This window comes from Ornithodoros turicata, chromosome 6 (genome assembly GCF_037126465.1).
Source record: "Ornithodoros turicata isolate Travis chromosome 6, ASM3712646v1, whole genome shotgun sequence".
Classification (NCBI taxonomy): domain Eukaryota; kingdom Metazoa; phylum Arthropoda; class Arachnida; order Ixodida; family Argasidae; genus Ornithodoros; species Ornithodoros turicata.
This window is the reverse complement of record NC_088206.1, coordinates 44174252-44197014: the sequence shown is the minus strand read 5'-3', so window position 1 is coordinate 44197014 and position 22763 is coordinate 44174252. Positions and strand designations below refer to the sequence as shown.

General features: G+C 46.8%; 1 long non-coding RNA gene and 1 other non-coding gene across 2 annotated transcripts in view; both read right to left on the bottom strand.

Annotated features, from left to right (window-relative positions):
- Nucleotides 1–22763, bottom strand: part of LOC135396590 (uncharacterized) — a 356249-nt gene that overhangs the window by 207035 nt on the left and 126451 nt on the right. The window lies entirely within an intron of this gene.
- On the bottom strand, nt 88–160 carry Trnar-ccu (transfer RNA arginine (anticodon CCU)). The gene has a single exon. It is a non-coding gene; the product is annotated as a tRNA-Arg (tRNA).

Here is a 22763-nt window from a genome sequence, read left to right as displayed (position 1 = left end):
CAAAAATGCTGTGCAAATGTGCACGCAGGAACCTGTTGCGAACGCGTTGCTATAAAAAGGGGGGAAAAAAAACGGTAAAAAAGAAAGTACCCTCGGCGGGACTCGAACCCGCAATCCCCGGTTTAGGAGACCGATGCCTTATCCGTTAGGCCACGAGGGCGCCCTGTGCATTGATTTCAGAATACTGCAGTTGTACTAAACTAGAGATCCTTCCGGTGTTTTACTTTCCCTTCTTCCGGTGGTGTGCGTGATCTCAAGTCGCAACAATCATGGCGTCGTTCTTACGAACAGGCATTTCCCGGCTCGTCCCCAATAGCACTCTAAGAAGCATTGTAGTTCAGTTTGCAAATGCTGCTCAAGATCGCATACCTGAGTTGGTGAAAAGTGGTAATGTTGTGGTGTTTATGAAAGGTGTTCCCGAAAACCCACGTTGCGGTTTCAGCAATGCCGTTGTGCAGATCCTCCGAATGCACGGCGTATCGTACAAAGCGTACGACGTTCTAGAAGACGAATCTTTGCGGCAAGGGATCAAAGACTACACCAAATGGCCCACCGTACCGCAGGTGTTCATCGGTGGGGAATTCGTTGGTGGCTGTGACATACTGCTTCAAATGCATCAGAACGGCCAGCTCATCGAAGAACTCGAGAAAGTAGGCATTCACTCGTTGCTAGTCGACGCCAATCCCCAGGAAACTGCCAAGTAGCTGTTCTAGTAGAAGTGGTGTTCTTCCACGTTGCCAGAATATAAGGACTGTTGTTCTCGTTTAGTGTCGCAAGGGACAAAGAAGACCGATATACGTCGTGAATTCAGAGAATGGTCTTGTCCATTCTGTTATTAATAGGCTCTCGAGGAGCACTCCGTAGCTCTTACTTTTCGTGAAATGCACAACATTACCGTTTTCTTCCCCCTTTTTGCCTTTTATGTTATTAAATTGGCCTGATGATTTGTTACCACCTTTGTTCTCACAAGTGTACCGTATTTTCACGCGTATAAGCCGCAGGACGCGTTTTTAGGAATGTTTTGAAAAATTTCCGGCAGATAAGCCGCACTCGCAGATAAGCCGCGGGCAATACGAGACGACTCCTATGTGCGACAAAGGAGACCTTAGAGTAATGCCATAAACCCTGTGGTCCATACTCCGGGATCGGCATAGTGTACAACAAAGGAGGTCAGTTCTAGAGTTCTACCAAGATCGGATTGTGCCCTTGTTGGGCGCTTTTCATGTATTAATGGGTCAGTGGTCTTCCAGAAGGCATGAATCACTGTCACCACTTTCGTTAAAGCTGCATGGGGCAATCTACTCGAATGTGGACCCATCCCTGTTAGGCACCGTTCGTGCATCAGCAGGGCAGTGCTATTCCAGAGACACTGTCGACTCTTTCGTTAAAATCAGTGTATGGGGAAAACACCTGACAAAAAAAGTCATCCGATAAGCCGCACCGGTGGATAAGCCGCACAGCGCTCATGAGAAAAAAAAATCGCGCATAAGCCGCGGCTAATACGCGTGAAATTACGGTATCTCCTTTCTGTGCACAGAGATGAAGCATATAAATATCTACGCTGTTCCCAAGTGTGTTACGGATTTGACACTTGATATTACGTTGTATACTGTACAGCCAGTGATGGACGAAGTACCTCAAAAAGGTACATATCATAGGCGACTGCGGGGGGGCGCGGGGGCCCTGGCCCCCCGGAACATGAACTAGGGGGGGCGCCGCCTCCCCCGGGAAGTCCCGCTAAGAGACTGACACCAACCTTTGGGGCTCGGCGCGCCCGGGTCAAAAGAGCGAAGAGGCACCAACCTAAAAATGCATCTTGCAATTTGTAAAATATGTATCCGCCCACCATACTCATTATCACAGTAGAAGGTGAGGCGAAGAAACACAGAGGATGACACAGCACATAGCCAGAATTTCGCCCAAAGCAATCAGATTAATGAAACGAAGCAGTCGAAAAGGTACCAGCAGCTGCCAGTGAGCTGTAACAGTAGGATCTTTGGAACTCATATTCGTTGGGAGCGGGTTCAACTCCCGCTGCTCCATTTCATTGACCATATTCATTACATTGCGCGCATTTCGGGTCAAACTCAGAGGATTCAATACATTTTGTTCTTTTTGCACTCAGTTTTCAAAGGCGTAATGCCTTCAGTTGTGCACATGTTTACGTTTTCTCTGTTTTTTCTTTTGTTTTGTTTTTTCTGTTCTTCCTTCCTCTTATTTCTATACCAGTTCTGCATACATCATAGAATCCTGCAAGAGTGTGTGATTCTTCAGCTTTAGTTTTGTGTTCTTCATTTTTCTTTTTCTTTTCTTTCCTTCTTTTTGTTTTCTTATTTTCTTTCCCTTTTTTGACTTCCCCCTTTCACTTTTTTTAAAATAACAAGCTGACATCCATCTGGCTTACCTTTCCTTTCTTTTTTTTTTCTTAATAAACATATCCCCCTGCCAGAGTACTTACTTCGCGGTGCGCCCTTGCCCCCTCCGGGAAAATGACAACTCTCCGCCTCTGGTGCATATCGTAAGGTGTCAAGTACCTGGCATCATCAGTACTTGAAGTACAATGAAGTACAAGTAAAAAGTACTCTGCTACAAATGTGAAAAACAAAGTACCTGGCCAAGTACGTTGAAGTACTCGTAAAGTACATTGTAGTTTCTATCACCTTGTGTCTCACTGTTCAGTGGTGACAAAAAGTGAGAATTATGCTTTTCGTTTTCATTTGTTTCAAGTGTTTGCAGGTGCAAGGCATGGCCAGTTTATTGCTCACTCATGAATATGAAATGAAACAGATGGAATAGGTTGCATTTAAATTACCATGCTGCCTCTTGCAGTGCATAACATGAACTTTGAACCCACATTTAAATTTTTATGTTCCATTTCAGTGTCATTTCCTGTTTATTTTTATGTTCTTCCTGATCCTTCAACACTGCACTTTCTTGTTCTTAAATGGCCCAAACAGATACAAAAGTTCTTTACTGATATTGTGAGTGAGGCGGCAAGGCAGAACTGATTTAACATAACTAGAGTTCCGTGTTTTCTGCATTTATTCCTGGGGAAACTCGGCGGGTGCTTTTCGGCAATTATATGTTTTGTCAAATTCTGATATTTTTGGCATTTTAAGACGTTTGCGCCAAAAGTAGATGCCAAAAGTCAGCAGCTATAACCACAACGGAAAAGGACTATGGAGGGAGAGCAGCTTGGTAGGAGGACATTGAGAACGCAAAGAATTTCCTTTCGTTTGTAGGAGGGTTCCACGTGTACATTAACCCTCTTGACCCACTGATCAAAGTATTACGAGGAAGGTTTTCCCCTCAACTAGAGGATTGCAGCTCCGCAGGGTAGTATTCCCCGCATTCCACCTGGAAACGAGGTGAAGGAAAAAAGAAAATGTGTTTTGGAAAAAAGTGCAATCGGGTACCGGCATTTTTGGCATGTAGCACCATATGCGAGAGTCAAATTCGGAGCTTTTCGGAACATGCCGAATTCCCCCCAAAATATTTGGCGGGTATTTTTTTGCAGATGCCGAAAATGTGGAACCCTAGACATGACTGGAGTTAAATTGTCAAACCACCATTACAACGGGGTGCGCTCCTGCGGCGATGACAAAAGCCAGACAAGTGACGCACCAACAATGTGCAGGAGAGCTCCCATTGGTCTTCTCTGGGGACATGTCTGCGGTTGAGTGTTGCCATCTCCTGTGGGATGGCCACAAGGTGTGGGGGGCAAAGGAGAATCCCTCACAATATGTCCTTGTCTTTTTTGCGTTGCCAGCTGGGAACTTGAGTATTTGATGGAACAGTACCAAACAAATGTACTTGAGGTACAATACAAAGTACACAATTTCAAATGTACTTAAATTAGTGCCTGAGTACTTGGTACGTCTAGGACTGTCACCCACCGTCAAAAGCTGAACACACGTAAGTAATTTCTGCTCCTGTCGCACCACACATGTGTAGTGTAAATTCATACAACACAAAAGGTCTATAAATGATCAGAAAAATTGTGTATTGTTCACTGCAGCAACATCAGAGATGTTTGGTGTGGTCTGCTTGGAACTTATGTGGAACTCTCCTGGAGCACTCCAATGACAGGGGAAATATACTTGCCTCTTACTTCTATGCTCAACCAAATATACTACCACATACTGGTACACCCTGAAGGGGTAGCTGTAGCTGCATCGGTGCTAAGTTGGATGAGGACACCTGAAATGTAGTTGACTATGTGTTTGTTGTGCCATTTCTGCACAGTCGTTGTTGGATGATTTGCGATATACTCGGCAGATCGAACCGCCACTGACTAAAGAACGCCAAGCGATCACTGCAGGGTGGTCTAAAGATACACTTCCAACATTTTTTTCGCCAGTGATAACAAAACATTCATTTAAAAAAAACACTACTGTAAGAAATTTTGAAAATCTATCGCCACAAGCCTGGGCCTGCGCAAGCGGGATTGTGAGCATGGCAATATCGGCAGCCTCAGTGCCCGCCTCTTCATGTGCCCCACGGCTGCAGATGTCCCAGAGTGAGGTGTACAGTACCTAAGTCCATTCGTGAAAGGGTTGTTACACATTGGTGCATATACGTACGTAATTCATTACATCGTGCACGTATTGTGTTGCACGCCAGTGTATTGAGAAAAAAGAAAAAAAAATATTTTTCAACGTATTGTGCGAGGTACAAAATCCTTGAATACAGGTACGTGGCAAGTTATGACGTCAGAGGAGTGACAGCGACTACCATTCCCATTGGTAGTCGTAAGCACGTGACCGTTCTCGCTCTGCCTCATTGGCGGAGATGCCTGCAGTGTTGTCAGAGGCGGATGGGTACTTATTCATTTTACCGCTGTTGATCATCATGTACGACGAGCTTCTAAATATAAAAAAATACTGAAAATTCAGGAGGTCGGTGGGACCTCCCTGCCTGAAGTGACGTGAAGCCGGCCCCCAGCTAAATGCGAACACATTTAAAAAAAATATTATATCACTTTTCCCGTGATGAAATAGATTGCAATATAGCATGTGCTGAAGGGCACTCCTTATGAGGGCACCAACAAACTCCTAAGGCAATGTCCTAATTAACTTTTAGTAATTAACTTTTTAATTATAAAATCTACGAGACTGTTCCAATGAGAACATCTGTACCCTTCGGTCCCCTAATACCGCTACCGTTTTCAGAACGGAAATGCGTTCGATAGATCGTACGCAATCGTACAATCTATCGCACGCAACGTGCACACCACGCACATCGCGCACGCCGTGCGTACGCGATCGTACGCGCAGCGTACGGATATTCGTGAAGCAACACCATTTTTTTTTCTTTATATTGTTCATTGCGCATCTTCGACACGTCTTTCGTTCACCTCAATGTGAGAGGTGAAAGAGCCCGCTATCGCCTCTTGAGCCTCTTGCTATCGCCGCCGCGCAAAGCATATGCTGGTGGGCACCTATTCATCTTATCAGACTTCTCGGCCTATCAGCCGACCCGTTTTCCCCGCTTCTTGGCCACCACATATTTTGCTGTGGTGGGCAAGAGGCGGAAACAACGCGTCGGTTGATAGGCCGATCAAGCTGATAATGCAAACCAGCATGCTTCGCGCGACGGCGAAACGTAATCGATGATGTAGGGTTGCAGGTCGTCTAAACGCACTTCATGAGCGGAGGAAGAAGACGACCTTCAGCGTCGGCGTCTTATCTGAACCGCAAAGCGGTTTATCCCTACTTCGTTGGTACGTAACGCCGCCACGCAAAGCATGCTGGTGGGCACAATCAGCTTTATCAGCCTATCAGTAGGCGCGTTTTTCTCGCTTCTTGCCCACCACAGCAAAATATAACCTCGAACCAGTCCTCGCGCGACGTCACATGTTTGTAAACAGAGGTCCAATCAGCTCCATTGGAGCGCTGCCCTCCGACGCGGACTGGAAGTTGTTCCACGACGCGTTTGGTTTCGGTTTCGGCTCATTTGTGTAGCAATATGGTTATGGATATCTCGAAGCGCGCGCGCGGTGCAGGATCCTTAAAAAAGGGGTGGCTTCAAATAATGACTGGCTATAATCCTCCTATCTTTCCCTTTCCCTTCTCTTTTTTTCCTTTGTATTAAACATATCCCCCCCTCCTGTCTATTTTTTTTTCGTGGAAAACTCCCGTTTTCCTGAAACATCTCACTAAAAAGTTAATTAATGGTTACTTACCTAGTGAGTAAATTGATTAAAATTTCGGTGTCTAGTCATGTACTATAGTTACTCTCTACAAATGTCTGCCTCTCAGTATAGCTCACCTGCAAAAACGACATATGTGCTGCTCTCATAGCGTTTATATATACATATATCAAATATGTAACGCTTAAAAAACATATTGCAGATCACTAATCTACACTCATTAATATGGTCGGAGCTACTAACTTGCAGTAAACAAAGCGCTCAAACGCGACTGAAGACACAGAGCAAGCGCGGACACTCGGTATGAAAGGTAAGTGAATCTTCGGGTTGCGAACACGGGATGCCGGAAGAGACACTGGTGGAAAACATTCTCCCCTTTCCGCTCGACGGGTTATAAAAGTCAAACCGTGCAGATGTCTAACGTCGTGGGACGGGACGTCCAATGTACACCGCAGCTTCCACGCCTTATTATAGGCGAGAATTCTATCGGTGCGACTTCTGACACTTGGACTGCTTGGAGTGACGTTTCGGAGGAGCCTTCAAGTGGGCTCCCCTTTGTCAGAGGCAACACAATGAGAGGAGAACGTGACGACGGGGTGCATCATCGGCCAGGTGTCCGCCCGTGACGAATCAATGTGAACCTGAAAAACAAACACGTGTGCTCATCCCTAGACCAAACAGGGAAAAGCCAACTGGGTTGACAACAGTCACGTTTGCATTCCCTGCATGGGTGGCCATTCACTCTTAGACAAACATCCTTCTAATAGCGGGTATATTTTTCTTGCACATTTGTGTGTTCTCGCCTGTGTTAGAGGGGGTCTTTTCCTCCGCGGATAACTCCAGTAAGTGACATCTGTGTTTTTCTTTTCGTTTTAAATTCTAGCCCCACCTCCGTCCACGCACGTCCTCCTAAATATCAAGTTGGTCATGGTCCTGCCAAGTCTTTGTCCCTTCAGTTCGAATCTGTGGACATGAACGACGACCCGACAAGAAAAAAAAAGAAGAAAAGAGTCGTCATAAACTACCTCGGCTGTACCTGAATGGAGGTAGGTTTGCCAATGCATCGCGTCTTCTAAATGTATGAGCGAAAGAACAAGGTTGACCGAAACGCCGAATGCCACCGGCGAGCAGCTGACGGGAGCGCTTATAGTGACAACTGGTGGTTGGTAATCTCACTCCCGACATCAACATTTTGTACAATTCGTACATCATCACATCATCGTACAATTTGAATGTTGCCTCTTCTACGTACACCGGCTGAATAATTCCGGACTGTTTAGTGTAAGCGACACACTTGCCACGAGGAAGTGACAGATGTGCAGTTTACGTGTTAGTAGAATGAACTGAGAAATTTTGCAACCGACCTGCATTGCGTCTGCCGGAATGTCGCGCCGTTTCCAGTTCCAGGTGGAAGAGACTGGAGTGAAAACTAACGGTTCGTACCGGTTCAGCCACGATCGAACATGGAAAATTTAACACCGGCACAGCTTTCAAGAGCGAACGAGCTCAAAATAATCTTTGTAAAATCGGCTGCCGAAACGATTCCCTCTGACAGAATACCGATACTCCTGGAACAGCTACGATCCCCCAAAAAATAGAATAGAATAAAATAAATAAATACAAATTCAATCATCATGACTTCACCTGGATGCAGGATCCTGCAAACTTCATTCCTGGTGCTGCAGGACTTCTCAATGACGATTCTTAAATTGAAAAAGCGATGTTCCTTATTTAAAGAAATAGATGTAACTAAGGGAGCGTTACTTCTCCAAACTGCCTTTGTACACCTGCTTTGTGTCACGGTTCTGGTCCTGGATTAAGAACACGAAGCCAGTAACAAGCATGTGTGCTAAACTTCCTGTTATTGAATACCGTACCGTGCGAACTCGCGTTAGCGTTTGGAGAAACGGCGTTGTCCTGAGTCATGGAAGATGTCACAGGTTGTACTAGTATTGAAGCTGGGGAAGCCGCCTCGAGAGCTTGCATCATTTCGGTCCATCAGCCTCACGAGTTACCTGTGCAAGATCACGGAGAGACTTATTTTGAATAGTGTGGACTGGTTCCTGGATCTCGTCGTCTACTTCCTTGGGAAATGGCAGGTTTCAGAACGGCGCGCTGCTCAATGGACTGCAGTCTAAACCTGGTCACTCACATCGAAGAAGTTCGGGCAAATGGTGAACTCACCGTTGCAATCTTTCTGGATATATAAGGGGCTTATGATACACAAGTCACAGCCATGTCCTTCATGACCTATGGATTCTGGGCATCATGGGGCAGGCCATTCGCTGGATTGCTGATTATCTTAAAGGAAGGTCTGCTTCCTTGAGGACGTCTAAAGGTGACACAAGCTCTCACAACCTAACAGCTGGTGTGCCCCATGGAGGCGTCCTTAGTCCACTACTTTTTCATGTCGTTTTGGCTGCGCGCCCGCCTTGTTACCTCGTGGCGTGTACATCAGTCTTTATGCGGACGACATCTGCATCTGGTTGTCTGGGAAGTAGTGTCCCGCCGTGCAGCGTCGCCTTCAGAGTACCCTGGACTGTATTGGAACCTTCCTCCTGCAGAGGGGGACTGCAGAGGGGCATGGACGTCTCGCCAGAGAAGACTGTGATGCTTTCCTTTACGCGCCGGCATCTAAAGAAATTTCAACTACATATTTGCAGCTTCCAGATATGCCGAGAGCCGCATCATAGATTTCTGGGGGTTACTCTGGATCGGAGTTTGTCGCGGGCGGCAGAGGTGCATTGTCTAAAGGCAAGAGCGGAGACCAGACTCAACCTACTGATATAGCTTTGTGGCTCTCGATGGGGTAGCTCGACGAAAGCAATGATTGGTGTTCACTGCTCACTCATACTCCAGTTGTTAGCGTACCACATACCGGTGCTTCACAACCTCCCTTTCTCGACAGAGCAATCCCTACAAATAATTCTTGCAAGGAGTAGTAAGCTATGTCTTGGCGTTCCTCGAGAAACTTCCAACACGGTAGCCATGCAGGGGCACTGGAACCACCTGTACCTGTTCTCAGGATGGAAGAGGCCACCTCGGCTTCAGCAGCTGAGCTCCACGGGATCCACCTGGTACTAAGCTTCATCATTTCTCAACCCTGCAACCCCTCAAAACTGCAAAATCTAGGTTTCTTTTTATCGAAATGCTAACAATTCATAAAGAGCGGAACTGGAAAGACTTGATAGCTTCCCTGGAACAACAATAACCAGGCTGCTCGTGCCCAAGTACTATTGTGAAACTCAACCGAAAAAACAACGTCAAGCGCGACCGGGGACTGAAACGTTTCGTTGGATATACACGCGTTACTCGTAAGGCTTGCCGGGAAATCAATCGGCGGGTTCTCGAGAAGAAGCTGTAACGGGTGTGGCTTTACCAAAAGCCTAAACCGTTTTAGCCGGGTGTGACTTTAACCGAAAGCCGAAACCGACCATTTTAGCCTAAAGGAAACCTGCACGTATAGGATTAGGAGAAAGCGAACGTCGTATAGATATAAACAACGAGAATTGGCCGAGGCAGACCACAGTTAAGGACGACACAGACACGCCCAGAAATTGAAGAATTCAAACAACTCAGGGAAAAGAGGTGCTGACTCCAGGAATCAAACCTAGGTCTTCAGAAGACCCTGTTCGATTTCTGTAGTCAGCACTTCTTTTCCCTGAGTTGTTTGAATTCGTCGTATAGATAATTGAAAAACCTGTAATGTCCTACAATGCCTAGCGTTCAAACTTGCGGTGCTACGGGGTACTCTCTTTTTCTGGAGTTGTGAATTTTATATAATGCTCTACAGAGCATTTTTCTGCAAGCGCAGAAGCGCACCTCTCAATGTGAGATTGATGGAAACCAAGATATCATTTCCAGAATGGACCGTATTCATGAAACCGTTTATGGTACAAGGCAGCAAAATTCTAATTATTCTAGCTGTTCTAGTTCACATTAAGTACCAAAGATAGAGATGCCATGTAATACTGATTATAACTCAGGGAACACAGAATAAACAGATTATAAAAGTAGTAAAATGTATTTAAAATATAATATTTCAGATTGCGTATAGCACAGAAAAGTGCGATTTGTCAGCTTCTTCGATACACACGTTATGGTGGCCCAATGCTAGCGAGCCAAAAGTGCTATACCCAAACATTTCAGACTTGTACTATTTGGAATATAATTTCATTTTCAAGTTCTTGTGGTAAATAACGGATAAATGAAGTAGGAGCGTTATGTCGAAATTACTTAAAGGTACTGTAAAGCAGCACCGATCAAATGTCATTTAGTGCGGCTATTCGACAGTTCAAGCCACCAGGACCAAAACTGCGCAAGTTTCATTCCAATCGACGGTGCAATTAATTAGAAAATTACAATTAAAGATTACGGGCAACACTGTACTAGGTATTTGAAATGAATCTGTACTCCTGACACATACGGCGGCAACGACATTGCATGCGTATAACACTGGGCACGACATAACAATCCACCACAATCCACCATAAAATCCGCCCCTGCAATCCACACAACGATCTACATCTGAGGATAAACGGATAAGCGAACTGGAATGAAATGCTGAGCCGTTGAAAGAATTAAAGTGTGTGAGACGTTCAAGAAGCCAGACAGCGTCGTGACTTGTTTGTTCGCAGAGGTTCACAGAGAGAGTTTGTTCGTTCGAAAGAGGCCGCGAACAGAAGGAACGCGCAGGCGCAGCAGAGAAGTAGGGAGAGCCTCCATCGAACAGCGACCAGCGCTGAGTTACTTCGCAAAAACAGGGGTTAACAGGTTAAACTGTTAACAGGGGTTTCAGAATGAACAGGAGTAAACAGAAAAACTAATAATATGGTTACAGTAAAGTTTCTTCCGTTGTTGCTGGAAGATGGTCCGTTGATGTAGCTCACAGCTCGGAGATATTCCCAAAAGACGTCCGACAGGCGGTATTTTCGAACGATAACTGAGCTTTATTTTACATAACTATATACAAGACAATACAGTAGCGACTGAAGTCACGGGGCTTTCGCCTCGTCTTCATCAAGTCGTTGCGGCTTCCACACCCGGATTTTCGTGTGTCCTCCGTTTAAAAGAGTGACATTTGGGACACAACCTCCGCCAGCAAACACCAATCCCAGGAGCCCGGTTCAAACGTCTCCAACTCATGGTTGGCCTAGTTTGAATTTGGAACGAACCAGGCACCTCCTAATTGTCCGCCCACTACTCGGTATTTATGGGTAACGGACCAAGCTGTCAATCCGTGCACCATGCAACTTTGGACAGTGCATCTTCCTTGGCCCACTCTACTAATTTATTGCCAGCGAGCATCTGGTCGCGAAGACCCCCTGAGGCGTCAAGTGTCCCCCGTCCAACGTGCCTTCCCCGAGTCTCTTTCGGGTGGCTATTACACTGAGTTAGGAATGCACAATATTCGCGAGGTTTCTAAAAAGTACAACTCTTACATCTCCCCCCTTAAGTTACTTGTGGGGCACTATTGCGACACAAGGAATAATATCACTAAGAGTTGTGTAGCCTAATCATTTGGATTACGATAACAACAGCTGCAAACACTGTATACACTGCAATGCACTCGAGTAAGGGAATTCCCTCTTATGGTCTCAGGATCATCAATACACACGTTGACTTAAATACGGGCTACGACACAGTGCAGTACAAACGTAACTGAAGGTAGAGTTCACAAGCAAAGTCCCACTGCACTTGCACTCTATAGGTGCCTCATTGCCCACATCCCATAGTGCACCAGAACCGACATACATTATATATGGGTTTTAGTCTAACGTGTCGAACACTAGCCTCCCCATTGTGACTACCTCTGCGTGGGTCCTACGTGCGATTACGATCCCTAACACTTTGTCAGCAACCCATCGCGCCGGCAGGCTCCGATTGCTCACCAGCGGTCTGGAACTGAGCGACGCGTCATATACGCGATCGTGAGCTACTTCGAGCAACTCGCTCGTCACACTCGTGTCTGATACAGCGTTATCTGTCAGGCGCTTGCGAGAAACATGACTTGTGCCTGTTACCGACTTGTGAGGATCGCTACGGATCTCACTCTTTTCGAGGCTACATGTCTCGACCTCCGTGCTATGCTCATTCTCTGCAGGTGTTTCATTGCCGAGGTGGTGCACTGCGCTGGGGCGCTTGCACGCCTGCCCCTCGCCCTCACAGTCGGACCTCAAGCTTCCGCATTCATGACTGTGCAAGTGCTCTTCGCTCATGTTAGCGTGCAAAGCAGTGCACTGCAAACGGACGTCGCTGACCTGCTCGGCACAATGGTCTTCGCCCGTGCAATGAGAATTACCGCAGTGCTGTACGTCTGTCACCATACGTGTCACCACACGGCATTCGACATGAACTGACGCTTCTGACAAATTTTCTTCGCTATCAGTGTCTGACTCACTGATTACATCGCCCTTCAGGTCGCCTACGCTGCTAGTAACATCCTCAGCATGGCTGAAAGATGCCACGACGGTATTAGACGTAACGCCCTCAATGATTGCTTCACACAGCAGCTCAAAATTATTTCGCTCTGGAGGCGACAGCTTTGAGTACGACTGATCAACTCTCCCATTTAATAAAGGGTACAAAAATCCCGCTCTCCACGGATACGGAACGCCTTGAGCATCAAGTGCCTGTTCCACGTCTCGTAGCCACTGGGCTACTGATGGCGGTTCGTTGGGCATTTCCTTAAGGGACACGCTCAGCCTGCCTAGCAGGTCTCTCACCTCAACGAACTTTTGATTTGGACGGAAGGTTGCGGCTTCACGTCGCTCATTACACCTCAAACTTCGCGCATTGTTTACTCTTAGTTCGGCAAGTTGAAGTTTCAAATCTAAGATCTCCCACTTCTTTGCGGGCGCCGCGGCGGTCCCACAAACGCCATGTACGTATTCGACGGCGTCTGTCAACGCTGCCAACCTCTAGCTCCTCATCGCTCCGCATGTTTTCCCTGTCTCTGTGCCCGTTACTAGCCTCGATCATAGTGCACACGGGGTGTAAGCAGCGAAACACCTACCTCGTGTATCTTGCTTCCGGAGGATGCGTTGAGGTTCTGTCCAACAATCCAAGAACACCGTTGACCCCGGTGATGCTGCCGCTACAACGTCGCGTCACCGCTGCTTGGGTCTCTGGGTTGTCCTTGCTACTCGTCGCTGGCACAGACCCCTTCACTGCAGTCCGTTGCAGTTAGCTTCCGCTGTCCGTCGCGGAGCTGCTTCTGGGCTTGGCTAGCACTGCTTTCTGGTCACAGCTGCTCCAACGGCTGCAGCCGGCAATGCTCCGCCTAACTTGCCTCGAAGTTGTTCCATGTTGCTGCTGGTCGTTATGCTTCTTCGCAAAGCTAGGATCCTGACGATGACTGGAGCTGTCCCTTCAGTTTCCTGGACACTCCGATGGTCTGCCGTTGTCTTGCGCTGCTATGCCCTCGTTGTTCCGACTCGAAATATCGTCCGTCCGTCCGGATGGTTCAACTCTCCGTAGGTGAGCATCCTGTCGACTGCGCCAGTAAAGTTCCTTCCGTTGTTGCTGGAAGATGGTCCGTTGATGTAGCGCACAGCTCGGAGATATTCCCAAGAGACGTCCGACAGGCGGTATTTTCGAACGATAACTGGGCTTTATTTACACAGTTATTTACATAACTATATACAAGACAATACAGTAGCGACTGAAGTCACGGGGCTTTCGCCTCGTCTTCATCAAGTCGTTGCGGCTTCCACACCCGGATTTTCGTGTGTCCTCCGTTTAAAAGAGTGACATTTGGGACACAACCTCCGCCAGCAAACACCAATCCCAGGAGCCCGGTTCAAACGTTTCCAACTCATGGTTGGCCTAGTTTGAATTTGGAACGAACCAGGCACCTCCTAATTGTCCGCCCACTACTCGGTATTTATGGGTAACGGACCAAGCTGTCAATCCGTGCACCATGCAACTTTGGACAGTGCATCTTCCTTGGCCCACTCTACTGATTTATTGCCAGCGAGCATCTGGTCGCGAAGACCCCCTGAGGCGTCAAGTGTCCCCCGTCCAACGTGCCTTCCCCGAGTCTCTTTCGGGTGGCTATTACACTGAGTTAGGAATGCACAATATTCGCGAGGTTTCTAAAAAGTACAACTCTTACAGTTACTAAAATAACGAAGTTCCGATGTAATAGTGTGCAATACCAATTTTCAGTGTTGCCCGCTGTACAGGGGGTTGTTTGACACCAGGCGTCGCACCGCTCCACTACGCCGAATCTTTCATGGCAAATTAAAAATATTTATAGCGCGTTGTCGGTCGTATGGTTCCGCATATGGTATTTAGAAGCAACAAAGTCTCTAGTCACATCACCGGCATATCATGCTTGTCTACTGCTTTACAGTACCTTTAACGGCGTTATTATTGAGCGTGTAGACTTTGATAACGTGGCTCCCGGAGTACCGTGTCTGCCGCACCCAATCAACTGATAAGATTCTGAGTCAGGAACGCTGTCATTCGTTCCGGTAGGCACGGTAGCTTCACGGTGACGTTATCAACGGTCTACCAACACTCGCTATTGTAGAGTTTTAGTACATCATAGACTATCGCCTTTGCGTACGTAAGGCATAGCGTTGGTGGTTCTGCGCACTGCGCGAAGCTCTCTTTCTGTTATGGGCGTGCGCAAAACCATCAACGCTCCTTTACTTACGCAAAGGCGATAGCGTACAATGCATTAAAACTCATTATTATTTGGTCCTGTTCGTGTAATTGCCGTTGAACCAACCTACTAGAGTACACACAGCTTATTGAGGTGGTTTCTATGGCAGTTCGTTGGCATGTTTTGATAATGGTAATGTAGCGTATGCATAATACTGCAGCAGATGTAATTGTTAGACAATGAAAGAAGTGTGAGAATCCTTTCACAACCTACATCTATTTCCGCACAATTCTTAAACAACAACAACAACAACTATACACGAATGACGATGGGATGAGGTGATTCACCGCAACAATTGCGGTACCATACCTCAGTGCATGTGGGTTAATATATGAGAGGGATGACGATGAAAAAGATGAGGCATACACACTCGCACACACACATGACACACGCAAATCGGATATCACACACGCGGGTGCGTCTAACTGATGGGGATTGTAGTTCATCCGGTCGGCCAACCGGAGATGTAGTTCTGTGAAGATCACATCTCCGCATTCATGGCAAAAGCTCTGAGGTCAGAAAAGTTCAAGCAGGCTAGTAGACGTCAAGAACAGATAGAATGAGTGCAGGCATTGACGGTTCTGCACAGGGTTAGAGCAAGGACCCAAAATTGCGGCAAGGCTGAGCGGCTTGTTGTTTATACGGGTCAGTTGGGACTGGAGCATTGCTCTCTCCGAACTGTACAGAGGGCAGTCGATGAGGACGTGTTGAATGCTTGCCACCATGCCGCAGTTGGAACACGAGCTGGTTGAAGCATACCCTAGTCTGTGTCTGAACTGCGGGGTGAAAGTCACATTGAGGCGAAGTCGATGCAGAAGGGAGCAGAGACAGCGGGGCAAACGGCCTGGGAGGGAAAACGACAAAGTTGGATCTGCGGCGTGCAACAAGGACCTGTCTGTGATGTCCCGGCGATACAGTTGCGTCGCCATTGGTTGTATCATCGCCGACACGAATGCCCTCCTGTTACCACGGGTCATCATATTCGGTATCACGGCCTGACATTGTCTAGCAGCAGCAGCCAGCCACTCTGTCAGCCTCTACATTTCCGCTTAGTCTACAGTGACCTTGGATCTATTGAAAAGTGATGGAGTGACCTACGTCGCACAGACGCTGAACGTCGCTCAGGATGTCCGTGACAATTGGAGCTAATGTGCCTCGTGCACCCATGCTCTCTACGCACTGCAGCACTGCAGGCAGTGGTTTACCCAGAATTTCGTCCCTGGGGGGGGGGGGCGAGTGTTGAGCTCCGCAAGGGGGTGTCTTTACATGCTTTTGACGAAATATTGCGCGATCTCACAAAATTTTAGAGGGTCTCCTGCAGATTTGAGGGGGTGTTAGGGGTGTAGGGGGGGTCTGGATAAATCACTGACTACAGGGCTGCCCTGGAGTCCGTGTATACCACCCACATTGGCGGAGCCTCGCGCAGAGCATACCGGAGGAACGAGAAGATGCCGTAAAGCTCTACGGACGTGGAGGAACTTCAGTGTGCAGGGCGATACCCGTGAGACACCTGGACCGATGGAATAACGAAGGCGGCCGATGAACTTACAGGTGTAGAGGACCCGTCGGTGTAGACGGCAGTGTGCTCAGCGTATACGCTTAACATCATCTCCAATGACATCTGGCGAATGACTGACGGTAGCACTTGCTTTTTTTTTAACGTTGAGTCCGGGAATGTCGGGGAAGATCGAGGGCAGTGAGAGAGATCACGAGGGAGACGAAGACACTGTTGGCTTTAGTACAAACGAGGGAAACTTAGGCTTTGCTTCCGCAATGATTTTGTAGAGGTTGCTCTGCTTGCGCCAATGAAGTTTTGCTACCAATGGCTGACGGCGGTGATGAGCTATAAGGCGTAAACAGTGACGTACAGTCTCCCTCGTCCTGATGACTTTAATTGGTCTTTCATGAGCTTCGGCTATGACCATCCGCGTTTCTGGAGCTCTGGGGACGCCAAGACAGATCCTCAGGCTGCGTGCAAGGAAGCACCGAAGCCGCTGAACTTGTGTCTCAGAAATGCCGTGAAGAACAGGAAGCTATACACAAGTGTACCACGAGCAAGAGCCTTATGAACAGCCAGGAGTGATTGCTGATCCACAGCCCACTCGGCGCCAGCAAAATGACGAAGGACGGAGGTCCACCGCTGAACCTTTTTGTCAAGGTGATCAATGTGTTTTTTCCAGGACAAGTTGCAGTCGAGGACGACACCCAGAAACCTGTGATGTTTCACCTGCTTGATTGGCGAGCCAGAGAAAATGCTGATAGCGGTGCATACGCTTCCAATCCTTAAACGCTTCACGAAATGCTCCCTGGAAGCCGACAGAAAGTAGGTTTCTAGTAGTAAGTAGTAGCAAGTAGTCAAAAGTACCGAGAGCCTCCAAAGCGTGTAATGATCATCTATCGCCAACCCAATAGTGTCCAGTCCTTTGTGTATCGAATCAGAAAACTCTTCAAACAGAGAAATGCAGATGATATTCCTACAATGGGGTACGTTGTGAGGGAGAACCAAACTAACTTGGTATGAAGTCTCCGTATATCTTAGATAAGTGAACTTTGTGCATGGCTCGTTATATTTGTGTTTCTTTAAAACAAATGAGGCAATATGGACAAAAACGGAATCGGGAGATTGTTGTCCTTTATGGAATACCTCCATCGTTTAAAATGAGAGCCACCGGGTTAGTTCGCGGATAACAACCGAGAGGGCGCCCATGTAGAGCCCACGGCAGAGCCGTATATTAAAAGGGAGTTTGGCCATTGGGAGGAGTCACAAAAAGAGGCTCGACCTGTCAATCACAGTTTCGCTCCCCTGATTGGTTTGCTTTTTACCAAGGGGGTCGCCATGACACCATACTGCCACCCAAAATGGCGACGAAAACAAACACTGTGAAGCGGGGATTTCGTGACAAAAAATTTTCACAGACTAACCTGATTTTACGCTGCAAATGTACATCCTAATATAAATTTTTCGGAAATAAGTTTCAACTTATGCTCATCCATCGATATCTAACTGAAAATAATACGTTTTGTCGCCGGTGTTAGGCCTAGTGAACACGGCGATCACAACGAAATCAAAACAAAAACGGCGCTGTGCTGTACAATCTTATTTTTAACAGCTGGATTTCATGGATATAAACATTCTTGCCTCTTATATTCCAACTATTCATGTAGATTTGTCTAAAAATCATACCGACAACAGAATGTGTCCCAGCAGGTGGTTCTGCCGGCAGCGGTACAACGACGGAAGCAGACGACAATTCCCGACGTGCCTTACGCTCCCTAGGTGGCGCTTATCAAATTTGCACCAACAATCCACTACTTTTGCAGATTGCAAGAGGTATCCATTTCAATCCCATCCAATCCACTTGCCACCCAAAATGGCGCTGCCCATGTTGGATAGGGGGGCAAATAGTGAGGATAGGCTGATTGATAGCGCCCCATATTTCAAGACTTCATTGGTCGGAAAGCTGAAAAAGTGGGTGGAGCTTCAGGTATAGGCATGACCCATTAATGGCCAGATTCCCTTTTAATATACGGCTCTGGCCCACGGCACACGTAGAAGTTGTTTTCATTTTAGAAGGGAGCAGAGGCAGCGGGGCAAACTGCCTGGGAGGGAAAACGACAATTGTTTTTGTCCCTCTATTGTTTTTGACTATGCTCCTTTTGCATACTTCCTTTCGAAAGCATAGTTTTCTAGATGGACAACGAGAGTACTGATTTTGAAAAAGTCGCATTACAGGTAAAACAAAAGAAAGTCTTATGATCGCTGACTGATTCGATTCGAGGGAATCGATCAAAAGCGCGCCATTTTTGAAATTGTTGAAGCCAAGCTTGTGTCATGTGCACGGTCGGCGGATAGGTGTTATCTCACTTGTGTTTGGCATGGCTGTTGTGCGTCGGCGACTCGCTGCATGCGATGCGGAAGTTGACATTTCTTAGTCTGTCTTGCACGCAAAGAAAAAAAAAAAAAGAGTAAAATTGGGAGTAATTGTAGCATCTAGAGGGCTGTTGCAGTGGAGTTTGCACAGCGCCATTTCGTGCCCAAACGGCCACAGATCCCAACAGTAGGTCGTTTCATCAGCGTGTTTTGCATGGTGTTTCAAACGGTATGGTGCCAAGGAAGCTACAAAACCTGTAGGAAATCCACAGAAAAAGCGGTGCTTCTTGAAAAGTGCGAACTCGAGACTCTGTATTTGAAAGTGCTGCGTCGTCTGCTAAACAACCGCGTGTTGCACAATTTGGGGCGCTGACGTTGCTGCTCACTCGCGCCACCTGGCCCAGAGAAACAGGTCTAGTCCCCTAGACCGTAATTACTCTCCTTTCTGGACCCATAACCCCGAAATTTACTCCCCAAGACTGCAAATAGTCACTGAACTTCGCAAATGGTCTCCTGAATGCAACAGTCTGCGTAAATATGTGCTCTCCGTGAATTGGATGGAACAAGGCTATATAACTTAGATAACCTAACAAATTTCCACTCACACTGAGGAGAAAAACAATTAGAGGTTCTTTCTTGCGAAATTGTGCCTACGCATGTCGCCAGAGTTTATATCGCTCGACATTCGCGGTTGATGTAATTCACGGTAATTCAAAGTATTTTCATTCATGCACGTGAATTATATGCCTGCACTCTTAGAAAAACAGGTGGAACAGTTACACCTTTTAGGAGGTAATAGTTGTCGCATATGTTGTGCCTAAGGTTGCAAAGTTCTACCTCTACCTCCAAATGATAGGGTTACCTCTTCTGATTCGGTGAGCGATGGGGGCGTACGCCTTGTTGTGGCAATTTCGATATATGATAATTGCTTTTACCACCCTTTTACACCCTTTATCAGACGCTATGTTGACCTATGTGTTAACTATAGAAGTTACCACCTTTTCACACCCTTTTTCTTAGAGTGTGGGACTGTTAGAACGGAGCGTGATATGCAGACCTCATTCATTTAGTCCCGTGCATTCTCTCCCTATAAAGGGACACATTTTTGTGGCAATTCAGTTAGACCCCAAAAGGAGTAAAATCACTCCTTTTTTCTTGGAATGGGAGAATCTGAGAGACTTGCGTGCACTTGTTCACAGTGCGACTGTGCAAATTATCTAGTTCTTTCGTATACACGGTATAATCTGTTTTGCATTCATCGTGTAGCCATGCCGTACAGACACCAAGTTCCAGTACACAGAGCCTTACCAGATCCCATCTGGAGCATCCCGTTGTCTCCGTCGATATCCAGGCATGCCCAGAGCCGTATATTAAAGGGAGTCTGCCATTAATGGGTCATGCCTATACCTGAAGCTCCACCCACTTTTTCAGCTTCCCGACCAATGAAGTCTTGAAATATGGGGCGCTATCAATCAGCCTATCCTCACTATTTGCCCCCTTATCCAACATGGGCAGCGCCATTTTGGGTGGCAAGTGGATTGGATGGGATTGAAATGGATACCTCTCGCAATCTGCAAAATAGTGGATTGTTGGTGCAAATTTGATGAGCGCCACCTAGGGAGCGTAAGGCACGTCGGGAATTGTCGTCTGCTTCCGTCGTTGTACTGCTGCCGGCAGAACCACCTGCTGGGACACATTCTGTTGTCAGTATGATTTTTTAACAAATCTCCATGAATAGTTGGAATATAAGAGGCAAGAATGTTTATATCTATGAAATCCAGCAATTAAATATAAGATTGTACAGCACAGCGCCATTTTTGTTATGATTTCGTTGTGCTCGCCGTGTTCACTAGGCCTAACACCGGCGACAACACGTATTATTTTCAGTTAGATATCGATGGATGAGCATAACTTGAAACGGATTTCCGAGAAACTTATATTAGGATGTACATTTGCAGCGTAAAATCAGGTTAGTCTGTGAAAATTTTTTGTCACGAAATCCCCGCTTCACTGCGTTTGTCTTCGTCGCCATTTTGGGTGGCAGCATGGTGTCATGGCGACCCCCTTGGTAAAAAGCAAACCAATCAGAGGAGCAAAATTGTGATTGACAGGTCGAGCTTCTTTTTGTGACCCTCTCAATGGCCAAACTCCCTTTTAATATACGGCTCTGGGCATGCCCTGCAAGGACTGCCGTCTTGTGGTGTCCGCCCAAACAGTTTTTCTGTTGTCGGGAGCTACGGTGGAAGAAAACAATTCTGTTCGCGGACGGATCTATGAAACGCGCAGGATTTTGTACTCGATGCAGTGATATGCCACGAAGAACATCTTCAACTGACAGCTCATCGCTCTCACACGACACCTTCGACTGTGGCGGAGAGCTCTGTAGTATTCTGCTTCTTGCAGTAGAGCACGACGATTACCGCTATAGCTTCTGATGGGTGGTTTAGTTTTAACCGTCCTTTTACATATGGTGTGCTGTTCTTCCCTGCGTCCTGTCCGTTTGTCTTCCCCCAAACTCGGGTATATGTTGACAACGTCAAGTATACACCGGATCGCTCGCATACCAAATTTGTGTTCGTCTGTTCGCACTTGTTTTGTCCTACGTCCTTGCCATAGTCACGCCGCCATCCTTTCAGGTGTTATATGTAGGAACATTGCGTCGCGGTTTCACTATATAGGGCACGGCGTCCTCCTGCAGTGGTACCGGCTCGAAATTTATGGAAATGAAGCTGCGGATGCATCGGTACTTAGACCCCGCTAGTCAGTCAATGTGCGCCACGTGTAAGGCATTTGGTGCGACAAAATGAGATGCGGGGCAAAGCGGGACATTTTTTTTTTTTGCTTGACGCCATCTATCTCAGAAAGGCACATGTTTGATGAATTTCGCACTTTACGCTTTACGTGTACGCTTTATGTGGCACGGAAATCGTCGTGACTGGTGCATAGGTAAAAAAAGAAGAATAAAAAAAGACAATCTCTCCTTCTGCTTGGATGGTGAAGCCTTCGCCAAAAAATTGTTGTTCTTTTTTCCTTTACCTACGTATACCGCGATCTCCACTGTATGTTGGAGTAAGTTTCCATTCTATTTCGTTATTGAGCTACATTTGTACAAAACAGGGTGTCGGAGCTAACCGAAAACCGGAACCGAAAATCGAAAAAAAACGCTATTTTGGTGCGAACCGGAACGGAATCGAAACTGTATACGTTTTTTTCGCTCAGGTTGGAAACCGAAAAATATATTTAACGGTTTTCGGTCCAAAATAAAACTTCGCCGGTTTGGACTACGGATAGGCGAATGAAACAGACGTCGTGTGCTCTGAAGTCATGTCATGGGTACCATACGAGGGTTACGGTTACGGTGGAATGTATGTCGGTATACTATGACCCTTAGGCTCCCTTTGTTATGTTTTATCGTTCGCGAACGCACACAGGCTTAGAGGTACATGTGACTCTCTAGCAATGTGCCGTACTGTTCGTTCTAATTTGATCCCCGCAAACTCTTCTCAACTAAACAGCGACCCAAGGGGGCTGCGTAACGGCTTCTTTATATGTAATGTCGTGCAACGCGTCCCTTGTTTGAGAGCAGCTAAGTTGAATACATTTACGTATACGCGAGGGCAAGCCCGTGCGAAGTGGCAACTCTTTTGTGGACAGGACACAAAGAAAATAAAACGGAGCCGTCGAGCGCGTTTGTGAGTGAAGGTGTTCCTCGATTTGCGCCGTACTCGTGCGGTGGTGCTTGCTGGCTAGACAGTAGCAACAGACATTCGGATGGGACGCGATCGCTCCAACCCAGCAAGAAAGTACTTTACGTATGACATCACGACAAACAAGTCCGTTTGTAGCATGTGCTTCAAGAAAGGAGAAAGCCTATTTGAACAGGCAGTAACCTACAGGAACCAGGAGCTACCAATTTCACAGCTGCCTATTGATATTAAATACCATGTATGCGGAATAAACGGGTTTACATTTTGTAACATTGATTTTTTTTGTGGGGATAAATATTCCCAGCAGAAGCGAAACCGGTTAAAAACCGGTATGAACCGTTATTTTTTTGCTCCGGAGCAGAA